Raw genomic sequence first — 8,645 nt, forward strand, 5'->3', positions numbered from 1 at the left:
GTCACTCTGAGCCAGGTATACGTGACAGGTCAGCGACGATTCAGGGAAAGAGCAGAGCTACGCTCGGAGCAAAGGCAGAATTTGTAATCAGTTGTAATTTTCCCTCCTTAGTAAAATCAACTAATGGTTTGTCTATATTTTATAAACAGATTATTCTCAAATGAATCCCATGTTTAAATACTTTAAGGTGCTCTGATGCTCATTAGTTATGTCAAAAATTCTCAACTCCCGTCATGTCCAGGATAGAAACACCAGATCCTCCTACAGGTTCTACCTGCACACCTGCCTACAGGGTAGAATGAAAAGGGAGGGTTTCATGACTCACCCTGAAATAAGGGTGTTACTTGTATATATGTTTTATCGTCAACATCATTGTTAGAGTCGTTGCTTAATTCATATGTAAGTAACATCGCAGCATCAAATTGTCGAATATTTATGAAGTGTCAACACTTTATGCAAACAAGCCAAAATAAGTGAAAGGCTTGAGAAAATTATCAGGATAATTAGAGCCCAAAATAAAGTCCTTTACATTAGCTTGAAGACAGATTCTCTGAAGGCCCATAATTATCGAATGATGGTCACACTTGCTTCAGGCATTTTTTTCAGTAAACACTTGCGGAGCACCGGCTATGTGCAACACACAGTGCTAGATGCTACCATGCTTTGAAGAAGCTCCCAGCTTAGTGAGGACAGAGAGAGAAAGCAATGACAGTATCACCTGGAACAAGCTAGGGTGAAGGGGATAAGCCAGGTGGGGAGGAAAAGAGCAACAACCCAGCCTGAAATGCCTGAGAAAGTTTCAAGGAGGAGTTGACATTTGAGCTGAGTCCAAAGAGCTGAGGATTTCTCCAAACTTAGATGGAAGAACTTTCCAAGACGGGTATGTAAAGGTACATAAAAGCACAGGGAGTCGAGCAAATCAAGGTGGGTACAGACAAAGTTACCTATTGTGGCCGGAGCCCAGCGTGGGGAGTCCGCTTTCGCGGTAGAAAGGCTAGCCAAGGTGGCTCAGGGAGGCCTGAGAAGCCATGCCAGAGGGATTGGATTCACTGTGGCTCCTCCAATTTTTTTCCCCTTTGGGTTTTATTGAGACAGAGTTGACATACTGCACTGTGTAAGTGTAAGGGGCCCCCTCTACTTCTAATTTGGCCTGAGATAGGCTTCTAGTTAATGACCTTCCTTTCTTCGTTTGCCGTGTGGACAGACACAGCCTTGCTCTTGAAGCAGTAGAGCGACTCAGTGTGGACACTCTGAAACCAAATGGTCTGGTTTCAAATCCCAGGCTTGACACTTCAGCAGCTGAGTGACCTTGGCCAAGTTATTTACCATCTCTGTGCCTTGGTTTTCTCATTTATAAAGTAAGGATAACAGCACCTGCCCTGCGGGGTTGTGGTAAGGATTAGTGAGTATATGTAGAGGCACTTGGAACATAGATGATAAATAGTCGGTATTCAAAAAACATTGGGGGGCGCCTGGGTGGCTCAGTCGGTTAAGCGACTGCCTTCGGCTCAGGTCATGATCCTGGAGTCCCGGGATCGAGTTCCGCATCGGGCTCCCTGCTCGGCAGGGAGTCTGCTTCTCCCTCTGACCCTCCCCCCTCTCATGTGCTCTCTCTCTCCTCTCATCCTCTCTCTCAAATAAATAAATAAAATCTTAAAAAAAAAAAAATATTGGGTATTATTGTTATTAGGTCGTTTGGGCATATTCAGATATTAATAATATGCTTTTAAAAGTTTCTTTCTTCCATCATGTGTTTTCCCACTGACTCTCTGATTAGATCACATGCGATTTTTGTTTTCTTTCAACAGTCTTGCCGGGCACCCTGGGGACAATACCCTTCCTTAAAAATTACTTTTGAAGCAGAGCAGCATTTTCCTATTGTCAGACTGGTCTCGTGTGACCACTGACCAGCCTGGCTGCTCATCAGAAGTGGATGAACAGTTCACAGCCAGTTCAGCTGTGCCATCGAAAGCACAGCCTAGACCAGCGGAGGCCACTAACTTGGAGAAGGCTCAGCCTACGGCTCCCAGATGACGACCCTGGTAAGATGAGCTTTCCACTCTTGAAAGCAGGGATACCATGAGATCACACCTCCACCGGAGGCATTCCGTTTAACTTTCTGAAACAGCAATGTGCCAACTCTGTGGGGAGTAAAAATAATACAAAGTTGTGAGTTAGAAAGCATGGGAGAGAAATCAGGCAGAGAACAAGCAGACAAATAAGCCAGGCAGAGAACAAGCAGACAGCTGCAAGAGGCACTTCAAGGTTCATTCCAAACCAACCACAAATGGGTGCAGTTAGTTGCCAGTTTGGCAAACCTTTTCATGCTCGCGTTTATGATCTATGATGAACTCAACAAAGGCATGGTGGCTCAAGGACAATAAGACATCAGTTTAGGAGTTCTCTCTCAAACACTGCAGATAAAGCCTCAAAGTGGCAAAGCAAAAGCTGCGACTGACGGTCTTCTTCAGTGCCACAGGGTCTGCCCATAACCTGGCATTTTGTCCATGAGCTCTGTAGGAGAAAGAGGATCCCAGCCCCACGGGCCACTTCCGAACTCCAAGGCAGGAGCCACATGATGGGTCATTCTCTAGGTCTCCATGTGTCCAACAACACTTTCTGGAGAAAGAAGTCTGGTTATCTTAATATTAAAAAGATCCTCCAGGTGCCTGGGTGGCTCGGTCAGTTAGGCTTCTGACTCAGGTCATGATCTCAGGGTGGTGGGATAGAGTCCCACCTCGGGCTCTACGCTCAGCGCAAGAGTCTGATTCAGATTCTCTCTCCCCCTCTCTCCTGCTCGCTCTCTCTCTCTCAAATAAATGAATAGATAAAATCTTTAAAAAATAATAAAAATAAAAAATACTTTATAAAAAGAACCTCCCGCTTTCATCTTGCCAGGGAGGTCATTATACGATGAAGGAGACTGAGGCACAGAGAAATCAGGTGCCTTGCCCATTGTTATTGTTAGTGACAGAGCTAGAGCACGGGGTAATTGACTCCCAAGCTTTTTGTCCCACAGGTTGATGAACTCATGTGGATGCCAGCGAGCTCATAGCAAAAATCACATAGCTGAAGAGCCCAGGTTTCGCTGGCCAGTGGGTCCAAAGTTTGTCACACGAGCAAAGTCTCCCAAACTTGGTCAGCTCTGTGCCTCTACCTGCTCATTCAGGAATTGATCCCTCTCCCCAAGGTTTCCCTACCCAGGATCTTTTGCTTAGTCCTGCTCAGGGACAGTCTGCAGCCCACGAGCCCCTTGTGGAAGATACAGACTCTGTTAGTTCAGCTGCTATGCCCTCCCTTGGGTCTTTCCTGATTCTCCACCAAGTTCTGCACATCTCTGCAGATGGGTCTCTGAGCCAGAAGCAGCACTCTGCGAGCCAAGCCAGGGCAGGAGCAGAGGGGGACAGGAGGGGGCGGGGCATGTGCAGCTCACTGTGTGTGGCCTTTGGCCACTTTGGTCCCAAAGCAGGTGTGTGTACCCCAAGCCTCCCAGTCTCTCGTGAAATACAGACTCTGTTACTTGCTCTGTCACTATTCCCACAGAGGCTCACAGCCAGGCCTTCAGCCATGAGGGAATGTAAGGGAAGAGTTTGAGGCAACTATCCAGACAATTTTTGCCTTCCTAGCCTTGTATGGCCTTTATCTCCCCTCACACCAACCCAGTGCCTCTCCACCAACACACACACACACACACATACACCAAAAAACAAAAACAACAATAACAAAAAGCACACAGGAGTAACATCTGGCACCTCCTTCCTCAATCACCCAAAAAACAAAAAGCGCCCACGCGTATGTGTTTGGACTCGTACAAAGAGGCCTTTGGAAGAAAGTAATTGCCTAACTTTGAGCACCAGAAGCATCTGAGTTCTAGCTCTGTCTCAAAGAAGATAAACCTTTACCATTATTGGAATCATATCATAAGCTGATCATGTGCTTAAATAAATTACGGCTGGGTGGGGGAGAAAGCATCATTCCTAAGCAATGCCTGCCTTAAGTTTATGTTCCCACAGGAGTAGAAGCTGAGAAGGAAACGGGTACTGGTACTATATTCGAAAGGCAAGCCCAGCATACCCCCGCAAGAAAGTAGGGACAAGAAAGTGAGACAAGAACAGGAGGAGAAACATCAGTACAGGATATGTGCCTAAGTAAGCCATTAACTATGAGCTACTACTGGGGCTCAGTCCTGCTGGGAACCCTCTCAGAAACTGTGAGGAACTTGCCTCAGAATCATAGTCAGGACAAGAGAGGGGGAGAAGAGGGTGCAAAATTTAAGGAGGCACTTATAAAGGTCGGCCACATCAAGTCATGCAAAACAGAGTCAGCCCTGCTCTGAATCATTCTACCAGGAAGACCGCAGCATTTACTCATTGCTTTCCATCTCTCATTGGTTGAGAATGGCCCCCTGCCCCAGGGGTGCTGATGTCCCTGCACTTCTGGGCTGAACCTGTCTGAGGCTCTGCAAGCTCCTCAGGTGAGTGCCGAGAAAGTCCCTAGGCAGGGAAAAAGGGAAGCAGGTGTGGGGGGTGGGAAGCTGTCCATGCCCTGGAAAGTGTCTACAGCTGCCACCAGTGAGGATGGGTAGGTAAAGGGGATAGGAGCAGGGCATCGGCTGCATCTGTTGCATGCTCTACACATACCAACAGTATCTTGAATATGCCTCAAAATTAGGAAACTCGTGTGCAGACCCCAGTATTGGTAAATACGTGGGCTTCCCATAACTCAACCAACATCTCAAAACTCAAAGCAAGTTGAAGGCAAAAACATTCTGCACTTAGAGGTACAGAATTTAAAAGCTAAAGTTAACATCACCATGTAGCGAAGAACTGGAAAGACTACACAAATAGGCCACACTTAGGTGTTGTGGCCACAGCCCCAGCTAAGGTGTCAGCATCAACCTCCAGGTAGGTTAGTGAGCAAGCCTTCAGGTGATCCCAGCCCTCATCCTTTGAGCTTCCCCAGAAGACATGGAACAGAGGTAAGCTGGTGCTCTGAACTCTGCCAAAATTAGAGATTTGTGAGCAAAATTAATTACTGGTTTTGTTTCCACTGTTAGTTTCGTTGGCTTTTTAGGCAGCAATACATACTGGAAACAGCTGTCCATTTTCCCAATACACTCCTGAAGATAAGGACAGTGGCTAATTAACTAATGAATGTGCAGAACTTGGCATATAGTAGGTGCTCTATATGTACTGAATGTGGGTGAAAGAATAAAATGTGGTTCCAGCTTTTTCTTAAAGATTTATTTATTTATTTTAGAGAGAGAAAGTGAGAGCATCAGCAGGGGGAGGGGAAGAAGGAGAGGGAGAGAGAGAGTCTCAAGCAGACTCCTCACCGAACTCGGAGCCCGACTAGGGGCTCGATCCCACAACCCTGAGATCATGACCTGAGCGGAAATCAAGAGTTGGACACTTAACCGACTGAGCCACCCAGGTGTCTCAAACATGGAACGCCGCCATCAATTTGCATATCATGCTTGCACAGAGGCCATGCTAATATTCTCTCTATCATTCCAACGTTATTAGTATATGTGCTGCCAAAGTGAGTGCTCCAGCTTTTGAAGAGCAAGTTCAGAGGAAGAATGAATTTCCCTAAAAAAATGGAGCCATCTTTTTTTTTTTTTTTTTTGGCAAAGTTGACATACAATGTTACATTAGTGTCAGGTGTACAACTTAGTGATTTGACAAGTTTACATAGTGTGCTATGTTCATCACAGTGTAGCTACGATCTGTCCCATTACATCACTGTTAGAATATCACTTACTATTCCTGAGGTTCTTCTTTTTATTCCCATGACTTACTCATTCCATAACCGGAGGCCTGTATCTCCCTCCCTCCTTCACCCATTTTACCCAACCCTTACCCCCAAAATGGAGCCATCTTTGAGATTTGGGATTTGTTTTGAGGAAAACAGGTACCATTGATAAGTCCCCTAGCTAGAAGTGGGTCTCTGCTTCCTGTGCCATTTCACATTCATGGGAGAAGACACAGTCTGCCCAATCTACACTTGACAGAAAGTTTGTCTCCGTGTCCTTAGCTATAGAATTCAGTTGCTCAGAATGAGGAAAATTATACCCTCCTATAAAGTCATGGTCTCAGAATGTACAAATAAGAGTCTGAGGAACAATTTGTAAGATATTCCACTTATTCTAGATAAGGGGGGCAACCCAAAAAAGTATAAAATTTAAGACTTATGTATTGCTAATCAAAAGCAGAATCCTTAATTGCTCCCATAGCTTTTCAGGGCCTTTCTTGGCTTTCTTGGTATAACTTCCAGCTATCGCCTGTCAACTCCCTTCTGAGAACACCACCCCTCCCTTTCTTGATCTATACATGAAATCTTGGCTTCCATTCTTGACTAACGACTCTTTCCATGAATATGTCAGTGGCTCTGTGTGTGTGTGTGTGTGTGTGTGTATCAGAAGCAGCTTTATAGGTTAATACCTTTGGTAAAACTCAAAAAAGCACCCTCTCCATACACTATCTAGTTATGCTGCTTTTTTATCTCACACCCAAAAGGCACCTTCTCTGAGGAGAACCATGATGTGCAGGTTTCAGGCTGGCCAAACCCAAGCCAGACAGTCATGGATCAGTTGGTTACGAGCGCCTCCAGGGGTGTCTGACTGCTTCCAGCCCACACTCAGAACTGACTACAGGAATCCTGAAGATTTTAGATTTGCCTATAAGTCTGACCAGAAAGAGTAAGAACTACTGCTAATTGGAATCCACAAGGGTAGCTGTTCAGTGAGTCAGTGCATCACAAGGAAAAGAAGTTACATAGCCCTCCTCTGAGAAATACATTTGGCAGAATTCTGTCATTATTCATGACTTAGATTCCAGGATTCACTAAGAAGAGACAGGAGACTGGGTGTTCACAGATGGAAGAAATGACACCGCTTCAGAGCCAAGTGTTCAGCTCTTCTCTGACACCAATCAATATCTAATTTGATTGCTATAGTGACTGCTAATGCAGTATAATGAATATGTGTATATCCAGCATTTCAGGTTACTGAGAATTGAATGAGGTTTCAGAATTTTATTTTGTTTTCCATAATCAGTCGGAAGATCTGTTCCAGGTCCAATTAATACATTATTTTAATTCCTTCTTCATAGAGGCATTAGACATTTGAAATGCCCATATGTGTCAGGCACTGCATTACTCACTTGAGAAATAAAAATGACTAGAGTGAAGTTCTTGCCCTCGGGGAGTCTGACGTCTTCTGAGAAAGCTAACTGTCTGAGGGAAAAGCTTAGGATGATTTTAGAAACATACGGGATCTTTGCTTATTGGGGATTTCAGCAAATCACTGAATGAAGAGATTTCACAGTCTTTATGAGCACACAAACAAAAACATTTCTTTCATCATGTCAAGCAAACCACAATACCTTCTGGCTACTGTTCACTACATTCCTGCATGGGTGTGGGATGTGGTTAAACATTTATCAGTAGCAGTACCCTTTCTCAACTTAATTCGGATATGGATGATGAACAAATAAAACAGAAGCGAAGCAGCTCTGCTTGAAGTGTCAGGAGGGAGGACCCCCAGACATCTTGTGATTCGGTCTTCCCTCTCGCACACAGCAACCCCTAAGAAATATTTGCAAAAGCCCTAGGATGCCACAAGGCGCTATTTGAAAACCACGCACTGAGCAGATGTCCAAAATTCCCTCCAGCTCTGAAGTCTGCAGAGCTGACACTTAGACACTTCACTGAGAAGAGAGTGTCTCTAGACTAGACTCTCGGCTGCACTGCTCAGGCTCTCAGTGGGCCTGCTAGCAGGCACAATGCCCATTTGCCCCCTCGACACTATGCTCGTTTTGCGTGCGAACTGGATTTAGTCCACCTTGTGTCTCCAATTTCTACCACAAGGCCTGGCACTAAATAAAAGCAAGAGTGAATACAGAATGACCAACAAATGTGGCTGAAGACAAATAGGATTCTCCTGGAGGAAGCCACTGTGAAAGAAGGGCGGGGGCAGAAATGTATCCTGTTACAGACTAAATTTCTGTGTCCCCTCAGAATTCATATGCTGAAATCCTAACTCTTAATATGATGGCATTAGGAGGTGGGGTGTTTGGGATGTTAATCAGGTCATGAGGGTGGAGCCCTCTTGAACAGGATTAGTACCCTTAGCAAAGAGACACGGGACAGCTCTCTTGCTTTCCTTCTGCCGTTTGAGAACACAAGAGAACAGCAGTCTGCAAGTCAGAAGAGGGCTCTCACCAGAATCCAACCACGCTGGCACCCTGATCACAAACTTCTAGCCTCCAGAACTGTGAGATATACATTTCTGTTGCTTATAAACCACCCCGTCTGTGGTGTTCTGTGATAGCAGGCCATACTGACTAAGGTAATACACTCTGATCACCTCCTAGTTACCTGTTTACCTAGACATCTATACAAACACACTCACACACACATACACTCGCGCACGCACACGCACACACCCCTTAGCCTTATTCATGGCAAGAAAGCTATAGAATGCCCTACTTGACTCTCCCTGTTCTAGGTAATTAAAGAATAATTTACTTATTCTTTAAACCCCTAGGAAACTGACCAATTCTTATTCCATCCTCCTTTTTGCTTCTAGCCTTTTCTCCTTCTCTCTTATGCTCAGAGTAGACATTCAGGACATGTTAGGACTT

General features: G+C 45.1%; 1 non-coding gene across 1 annotated transcript; it reads right to left on the bottom strand.

Annotated features, from left to right (window-relative positions):
• Nucleotides 1-5,438: 5,438 nt before the first annotated feature.
• Nucleotides 5,439-5,549, bottom strand: LOC123850328 (U6 spliceosomal RNA). Its single transcript, XR_006792292.1, has one exon. It is a non-coding gene; the product is annotated as a U6 spliceosomal RNA (small nuclear RNA).
• Nucleotides 5,550-8,645: the final 3,096 nt, after the last annotated feature.

The sequence above is a fragment of the Mirounga angustirostris genome, unplaced genomic scaffold, assembly GCF_029215605.1.
Source record: "Mirounga angustirostris isolate CCGP_5_RB_7025 unplaced genomic scaffold, mMirAng1.0.hap1 SCAF_15, whole genome shotgun sequence".
In the NCBI taxonomy this organism is placed as follows: domain Eukaryota; kingdom Metazoa; phylum Chordata; class Mammalia; order Carnivora; family Phocidae; genus Mirounga; species Mirounga angustirostris.